General features: G+C 42.7%; 1 pseudogene; it reads left to right on the top strand.

The window, feature by feature from the left end:
• Positions 1 to 7,454: 7,454 nt before the first annotated feature.
• Positions 7,455 to 7,895, top strand: LOC102830300 (annotated as a pseudogene).
• Positions 7,896 to 8,546: the final 651 nt, after the last annotated feature.

Here is an 8,546-nt window from a genome sequence, read left to right on the forward strand (position 1 = left end):
TTGGGCATTTTTTTTTTTTTTTCTCTTTCTGAGACCATAACTTGAAACACTACATAACCAATAATCATACAAAAAGTGTGTCCCACCTTATCCAGAGAAGCAGCGATACCAGATTTGGAGGTAGAGATGGGGACACAGAGAGAGGGAACAGATGAGGACTTTAGATTCATGGGAAGAGAAGGACTACGAGATAGTGTCCAGGAGGCAGACTTGCAGAATGTGCCCTTTGGTGGTGTAAATTATTACATATGCCTGAGTGTCTAAAAATAAATAAATATAGAGCTAAAATGAATAGGGAGAAATACTGTTAACTGATGGCACATGGAGGGAATTATAATCATTGTAATGAAACAAGGTGTATGATTTGTTGAATGTAAAACTGATGATCTGCCCTGTAAACTTTCTCTCAAATCACAATTAAAACTTTAAAAAATAAATAAAATAAAACCCAACTGGATGGTAAACCTAAAAAAAAAAACACACATGTGCCCCATAAACTTTTTCTATACAATGTACTTTTGCTGCCTTTTAGACAATTCATTTTGTAACACACTGTAAATAACTCATGTACTGTAACATCATTTTCAGATCTTTGTAAAGAAATTAATTAATTAAAATGCAAAAAAAAAAAAATTAAGGTTCAAGGTCAGAGGCATTTTAAAAGTTAAGTGCCGTCGAGTCGGTTCCAACCCATAGCGACCCTGTACAGGGTTTCCGAGGGTGTAAATCTTTACGGGAGTAGAAAGCCTCATCTTTCTCCCGCGGAGCGGCTGGTAGTTTCGAACCGCTGACCTTAAGGTTCGCAGCCCGATTCGTAACCACTACGCTACCAGAGCTCCTTGCATTTTAAAGGAGGGACCTGGAAATCTACTTCTGAAAAATCAGTCATAGAAAACCCTATGGAGCCCAGTTGTACTTTGACCCACATGGACTCTTTATGAGTTGGAATCTATTCCCAATGTGTCTGTGGACTTTGGGCAAGTCCATTTGCCCCAATTCTTTCAGCTTCAAAATGTGGGACACATTTTATTAATTAAAAACTGGATAAACTATTTACTGATCTGCTGGTGTAAGACATTATTAGTATAGATGACCTGTTTCCCAAGAATGACCATTTAAGTATCATTTAGTATAAAAACCCCAAAAACATTGGGTGTAAATTGCATCTTTCCTTGATGACTCAGAAGGTACTTTAACAAATGCCTCAGGATCATTATAAACATCATTTCCACGGCCATCAAGTCAATTCTGATACATAGTAAGTCTATGTAGGGTTTCTGAGACTAACACTTTATGGGGACAGACTGCCTAATCTTTCTCCTGAGGAGTGGCTGGTGGGTTTAAACCACCACTTTGCAGTTAGAAGCTTGTTTACCCCATCGTACCACCAGGGTTCCTCATGAACATCATTACCATTACACTATGTTGTTGTTACTGCGGCTGCTATGTGCCCATTAAGTTGTTTCTGACTCATAGAGACCCTACGTGGGGTTTCTGAGCCTGTAAATCATTTCAGGAGCAGAAAGCCTCATCTCTCTCCCACAGAGCATCTGGTGGCTTCGAGCTGATGACTTTGTGGTTAGAAGGCCAATGCTTAACCCACTATGCTACTAGGGCTCCTTACATTACACTATAAGTTGCACAAACATAAGTTAAAAGAACGATTCATTTGCTAGAATGCTACATGAACCAACTTGTGATGACAGTGTATCATTTATGAATAGGCATAACATGAAATTATCTAATGAGTTTATCACCAAAACAGTTTCAAGGTTTCATGAGCTAAATGCATTCTTAGACCAAGAGCTCAGTTAGGTCAATTACACTGGCTGCTCCCGAATGGGCTTGGAGAAATGGCGGTGTTAGCCATTAGGATGGGTCAGTGAATCACATTCAAACCACAGTTTTCAGGCAAAGAAAGTAAACATTTGCACAATAAGCACTGAGTATAAGGAGCTCTGGTAGCGTAGTGGTTACGAATCGGACTGCGAGCCACAAGGTCAGCAGTTTGAAACTATCGGCTGCTCCGCGGGAGAAAGATGAGACTTACTGCTCCCGTAAAGATTTACAGCCTCGGAAACCCTGTACAGGGTCGCTATGAGTCGGAACCGACTCCACGGCACATAACAACAACAACAACATCTTAGTTCTAGAAGGTTGGGGAGCTTTGGGATTAGTCTCATCAAAAGAGAATTTTAAAAGCTTTCATTGACTACACATCCAAAAATTTCTATTTACCGCAGTGACATAGAAACTGTATTCTAGGAAAAACCCTATTATTCCTCCAGGCTTTCTAAAAAAAAAACATGCAGTATGTTGAACATTACTTCATAAAGAAACTAAGCAAAGCTGTCCACCAAAGCTATACATTGAATGTAATCTAAATGCACCCAACCATTGCTACTGCTGTTGCTTGCCGTCAAGCAGCGTCTGAGTCACGACTATCAGACAGCATAGTACTACCCCACTGGGTTTCTAAGACTGAAAGAATTATGGGAGCAGATCAATCGGGTCTTTTCTCCTGCCTGGTGGAGTCAAATCATGGGTATTTCAATTAGCAACTGAAGTGCTTAACTGTTGTGCCACCAGGCTTTTCATCCACCATTAGAATGATACCATTTGTAATTTTATTCAGAGGAGGGACCAGAAAGAAAAGGTGAAAGAGTGTAAGATGCAAGGACTGTTTCTTAGCATGTCAGGAGAAATAGAACTGAGTTTTGCAGAACAAGGAAACCTTTGCCATGGAATTTCTTCTGACTCGTAGGATCTTGAAGGACAGAGTAAAACTACCCCATAGGGTTTCCAAGCCTCTGATTTTTGTGGAAACAGAGTATCACGTTTTTCTCCTGGTAGAGTAAGGTGGACAGAAGAATAGATGAAAGGTCTGTAAATAAGACATAGAAATAAAAAATCATGGTAGAAGAGACAGAGAAGCTAGTGGAGGGACTATGGGAGTGAAGATGACTCCCATCAAGGTTGAAGGAAGCTTTTAGAACGCTTCCTCAATTTATGCATGAGGCTGAAGAAACATCATCAGTGATTAGGGAGGTGACAGGGTATACGGAGAGAATCAAAACGTAACAGCAGCAGTGAAAGAGAATGCTCCCCACTAGGTCAAACAAGATATTTTTGTTGTTAAGTGCAGTCGAGTAGGTACCAACTCATAGCGACCCTGCATAGGGTTTCCAAGGAGCAATTGGTGAGCTTGAACCGCCGACCTTGCAGTTCAAATCAACCTTGCAGTCTAGTGCATTAACCCACAGTGCCGCACCAGAACTCCAACAAGCTACAAATCATGGTTAAAACCCATAACCAAACTCATTGCTGTTGAACTGATTCCAGCTCCTAGTAATTCATGGTAATTTACTTAGCAGAATTCTGTGTTGGAAGAAGTACATCCAGAGTGCTCCTTAGAAGCCAGGATAGCAAGATTTTGTCTCCCCTACTTTGGACACATTATCACAAGGAACCAGTCCCTAGAAAAGGACATCATGCTTAGTAGAGTGGAGGGTCTGTGAAGAAGAGGAAGACCCCCAATGAGATGAATTGGCCCAGTGGCAGCAGCAATGGCTTCAAGCTCAACAACGATTGTGAGGATGGTACAGGACCAGGCGTGGTCACTACAAGTCAGAACCAATTTAATGGCACCAGAGGAGAATTCCTAACTAGGGTTTTCTGTGTTGTAATCTTTACTGAAACAGATTGCCAGGTCTTTCTTCTGTGGTGCAGCTGGGTATGCTCAAACCACTAATCATGAGATTAATAGGCAAATGCAAACCATTTGCACCACCCAGCAATTTAACAAACCAAACCACGTTAGTGGCTTTGCTTTTCAAGGTATGTCCATGGACCAGTAGCACCATCATTACCTGGAATCTTGTTTGATGCAGAATCTCAGGCCCTATCCCAGACCTGCTGAATCAAAACTGCATTTTAACAAAATTCTGAGGGGATTCAGATGTGCGTTAGGCTGAGTCCTACTCTTTTTAGGACCCTTGGGACTTCATCTCTCCCCCTATTTTTTCTCCTTTTCTTTCTTCTTCCCTTCATCTTTCACTGTCTTCTTTTGAATATTCCCAAAGAGGGTCATGTGTGAAAATTAAAATGCTGAACACTTACATTTCTGTTTGGTCCTAATTCAATGAACAAACCAGCCACAATTCATAAATATGTGAACACAAATACTGCATTGGACCCTAGAAAGACAACAGGCAAGAGGCCTCCCCCACAAGAGCTATATTTGTGTCATTTATTTATACAGAGCCGTAAGTGCACACAGCGATTTGTGGGGGAACATGCCAAGAAAAGAATACAATCCCTGCACTTTAAAAACTATTTTTCTTTTTCTCCCACAGCCCTAGGGAATATCCAGGGTGGAGATGGAATTATGAAATCTTTGTCCAAAAATACATACAATGAATAGAAGGAAGGCATAGGTCTTTGCTAGGGCCTCCAGACCTCTCTGTGAAAACAAGCAAGACTTTTCAAAACAGTCTGTATGGGCAGATTTTTGCTACACATGAAAATAAGCCCTCAGTTATTTGAAGACGTCTCAACCACACACACACACATACAGAGTAGACTCTAGTCAAAGATAGTTGCAACATGGCAGAAACAAATGGTAAAATATTATGTAGCTGCTCAAATCAGGGTTTCAACAATACCATAAAACGGTGCCATTTAAAGGCAATGCAGAATGCAAACTGTGTAACCAACATGATTCCACTTTTATGCAAATATAAAGGCTGAGAACTGATACCAAAATGCTAATAGTCCTTATCTCAGAACGTGAGATTATGAGATTTGAATTTACTCTTGAAATGTTTTTATGTTCTGCACACATTTATAACTAGCATGTGTATTCTTCTAAACAGTCTAATTTGTTTTGGTAAAAGTTCTTTCTTGACCCCACTAATTGTCCTTTTTCTCTGTTGCCTTAAGTTACATGGAAACTATATCACACTTAATTAATTCTCTCAGTCTAGAAAAATAGATTGTTCAGAAGCACAATCTATTCTCTTCATTTGGAAAGGTATATGGACTCTATACATCAAGTAGAAGAGAATGAGGGAGGATTGGAAAAAGAGGACAATGAGGAAATGGAACAACTTTCCAATTTCCCTAAACCATCCCTTCAGTGTGTAACTTCTAACCTTGGCTCAAGGTGTTCTGAGCTCCTAAACACACCTATGCTTGATATGGAAGCACAAGTTCAAACACATGCACTATGGAAACCCTGAGGATTTTAGGAATTTCAAGCCTCAGCATTCCAACTTCACTATGGAATAAATATTGATAAATTAATTTTTTTTTAGATTTACAGAAATTTTGTAGAGATAGCACAAAAAGTTCCTATATATCTTTTACCCAACTCCCCTAACTTTCACATTTTACTTAACTAAGGTACATTTGTCAAAGTTTAAGAAATCAACACTGGTATAATACTATTAACTAAACCATAGATTTTATTTGGATGCCACTAGTTTTCCCAGTAATGTCTTTTGTCTGTTCTGGGATCCAGTCCAGGATCCCACATTGCATTTAGCTTTAATACATTTTAATGTAACAACACTGAAAATGTCACAGGATGATTGATTATCAAATGCAGGCAGTAGAAAGAGCGTGGTCCCTGGGCCAGAGAGGCCTAGAAATGCATCTCAGAAAAGGTGGAACCCAAGTTAGTCTTGGAGGGATCTGTAGTTGTTGGAGATAGACAGGATTCTAGTAACATCTAGGCTCTGGATATGGCTTACTGTGCTGAATGTCCAGGGACTTTGCATTTCACAAACGGTATCATAAACTGTCGGACCAGAGAGGCCCAAAAGGTTGAGCATTGCAGGCCTGAGAGAAAAGGCTTTCCCATGCCCTGAAGTCAAGCTCCTCACACTGTATTCTGGGAGCCATGCGAAGTCTCAGGACCCAGGTCTATTTCTGAAGCAAGATCTCAAGTACAAGGAACAAAAATAAGTTAAATATTTGATTCTCCTGAGGAGTCTGTGTTCCTTTTCTCTCTAGAGGCCACCTCTGCCCGGAGGCTCCTTGAGGCTGGTAAAGCAGGTGCTGGTACTGAGAAGGCCACAGTCAGAAAGGAGAAAAGTTCCTCAGAGCTGCCTCAGCCTTCTCTATTTGCAAGGACACTGGTCTATGAGCTGGACTCAGTGCCTACGGCAGGCTAAGGTTGGCATATTACAATGCCAACTATATTTAACTTGGAATAAACTCTAGATTTAGCTCTTCAACTAAGATAAAAAATTTCTTCCTCTCCTCCCCATTCCCAACGCCTTCCCTCAATTTTCCTCCCTCTGCTTGCCTCCAAGCAAGAATTGTTGTTGCTGTTAAGTGCCATCTAGTCGGGATCCGACTCATAGCAACCCTGTACAAGGTTCCCAAGGAGCAGCTGGTGAGTTAGAACTGCAGGCCTTAATGGCCCACACCAACATTGCAGTTTACCGCATTAATCCGCAACACCACACCAGAAGTCAAGAACTAGGGTGAGGCAAAGGAAGGAGGAGCCTTGGGCACAATTTTTAAGGAGGCACTTTCTCCACCTTACATTTTGAGCCCCACCCCAGGCCCTTTGTTTGCCTCACCACAGTCCCTGCCCTGTTACCTCCTCTTCATCCAATACCCCACCCCCATAAACTCATCCCGATGACTTAGCACCTACAAAATGGAAGGGGCCAACAAAACACCCCAACTTCTCTGAAGTTAGTTACACCTGATACAGTTTTAAGTGTCCCAACTTCCAACTTTGAAGCAGGACTAAGGAGGAATTATCCCCCTGCCAGGGTCCTGGAGAGAGGTCTAGCTTCAGCAGACTATTGCCATGGAGAGACCATAAATAAAACCCTGGACACAGTCACTTGCTGAGTGTGACCCTTGCTGAGGCAAGACACTTTTTAGTCTGGCACATCTGTGGAATCTGTAAAGCAGTGGTCTAGGAGCTAAGAAAAAAAATAGATGTTATTCTCCCTGAGCAATCTGACTTAGAAATGAAAATCCAAGGAGGGAAAGAAGGTAGGAGAATAGGTAAATGGGTCAGAGCAATCTAGTTGGCAGAAAATAACAGAACTTTACAGGTTGCTACTTATTGCGCAAGAAGCTCTGGTAGCATAATGGTTACAAATCAGGTTGTTAACCTTAAGGTCGGCAGTTCGAAACTACCAGCCGTTCCGCGGGAGAAAGATGAGGCTTTCTTTTCCCATAAAGATATACAGCCTTGGAAACCCAATGCAGGGTCACTATGACTCGGAACAGACTCCATGGTACTTAACAACAGCAACAATTTATTGCTCAGTCCTAGCGTGATGCAAATATTAAAGTACTCAACTGTTAACCACCACCCAGAGCTATCTTAGAAGAAAGGACGAGGGATCTACTTCATGGGCCGCGCCGGGTCTCCAGTCGCCGCCGCGGAGCCGCCGGACCGCGCCGCCTACCGCGCCCGACCTGCCATGGCTGAGAAAGACTGGGACACGGTGACCGTACTGCTCAAGAAGGGCCCCAGGGCGGCCCAGGCCAAGCAGGCCGTCTTAGCAGCCCAGAGACGAGGAGAAGATGTGGAGACTTCCAAGAAATGGGCGGCTGGCCAGAACAAACAGCATTCGATCAGCAAGAATACTGCTAAATTGGACCGTGAGATGGAGGAACTGCACCACGACAGGGTGACCCTGGAGGTGGGCAAGGTCATCCAGCAGGGCCGACAGAGCAAGGGGCTCACACAGAAGGACCTGGCAATAAAAATAAACGAGAAGCCGCAAGTCATCGCAGACTATGAGAGTGGACTGGCCATCCCCAACAACCAAGTTCTGGGCAAGATCTAAAGAGCCATTGGCCTCAAGCTCCGGGGCAAGGACATTGGGAAGCCCATCGAGAAGGGGCCGAGGGGGAAATGAGCACAAAGCCTCGAAATCAGTTGTTCCGGCTGCTCTCGTCTGGCTGGTTCCCGACACCAGGACTGGGACTGGTGTGGGTCCCTTCAGGCCAGCTGCTGGGGGTGGGGGGTGTTGACTCCCTGGGGAACCTCCTCACTCCATCCCTGCTGTCCAACAAACAAACAAAACCTTGCAAAGTCAAAAAAAAAAAGCAACCATGAACACCCTATGACACACAGTTCTAATCTGACACATATGGATCAACGTGAGTTGATTCTAGCTAGTCAGCAACTGATTTATGTATTGCTTCCGTCTTCTGTCACCCTGGACATACAAGCAGTACTAATATGTCAGAATTGGCCTCTAAACACTTATGCCCTCATTTTCTCATATGAAGAATAAAGGGATCTTCATCAAGTCCTGGTGTAGCGCTGTGGGCTAATGTGCTGGACTGCAAGGTCGGTTTGACCTGCAAGATTATCAGTTCTAATTCACTTGCCCCTTGGTAACCTTATACAGGGTCGCTGTGAGTCGGAATCAATTTAGCAACAACAACAAATCAATAAATGCTTCTCAGCCTTGAATACACATTAAAAACCCAGTGCTGAGTCCACATCTTGAGATGTATGTTAACTTCATTTTTTGGTATGTGGTTTTTTAATAGACTTTACT

The sequence above is a fragment of the Chrysochloris asiatica genome, unplaced genomic scaffold (assembly GCF_000296735.1).
Source record: "Chrysochloris asiatica unplaced genomic scaffold, ChrAsi1.0 scaffold00024, whole genome shotgun sequence".
NCBI classification, from domain to species: Eukaryota; Metazoa; Chordata; class Mammalia; order Afrosoricida; family Chrysochloridae; genus Chrysochloris; species Chrysochloris asiatica.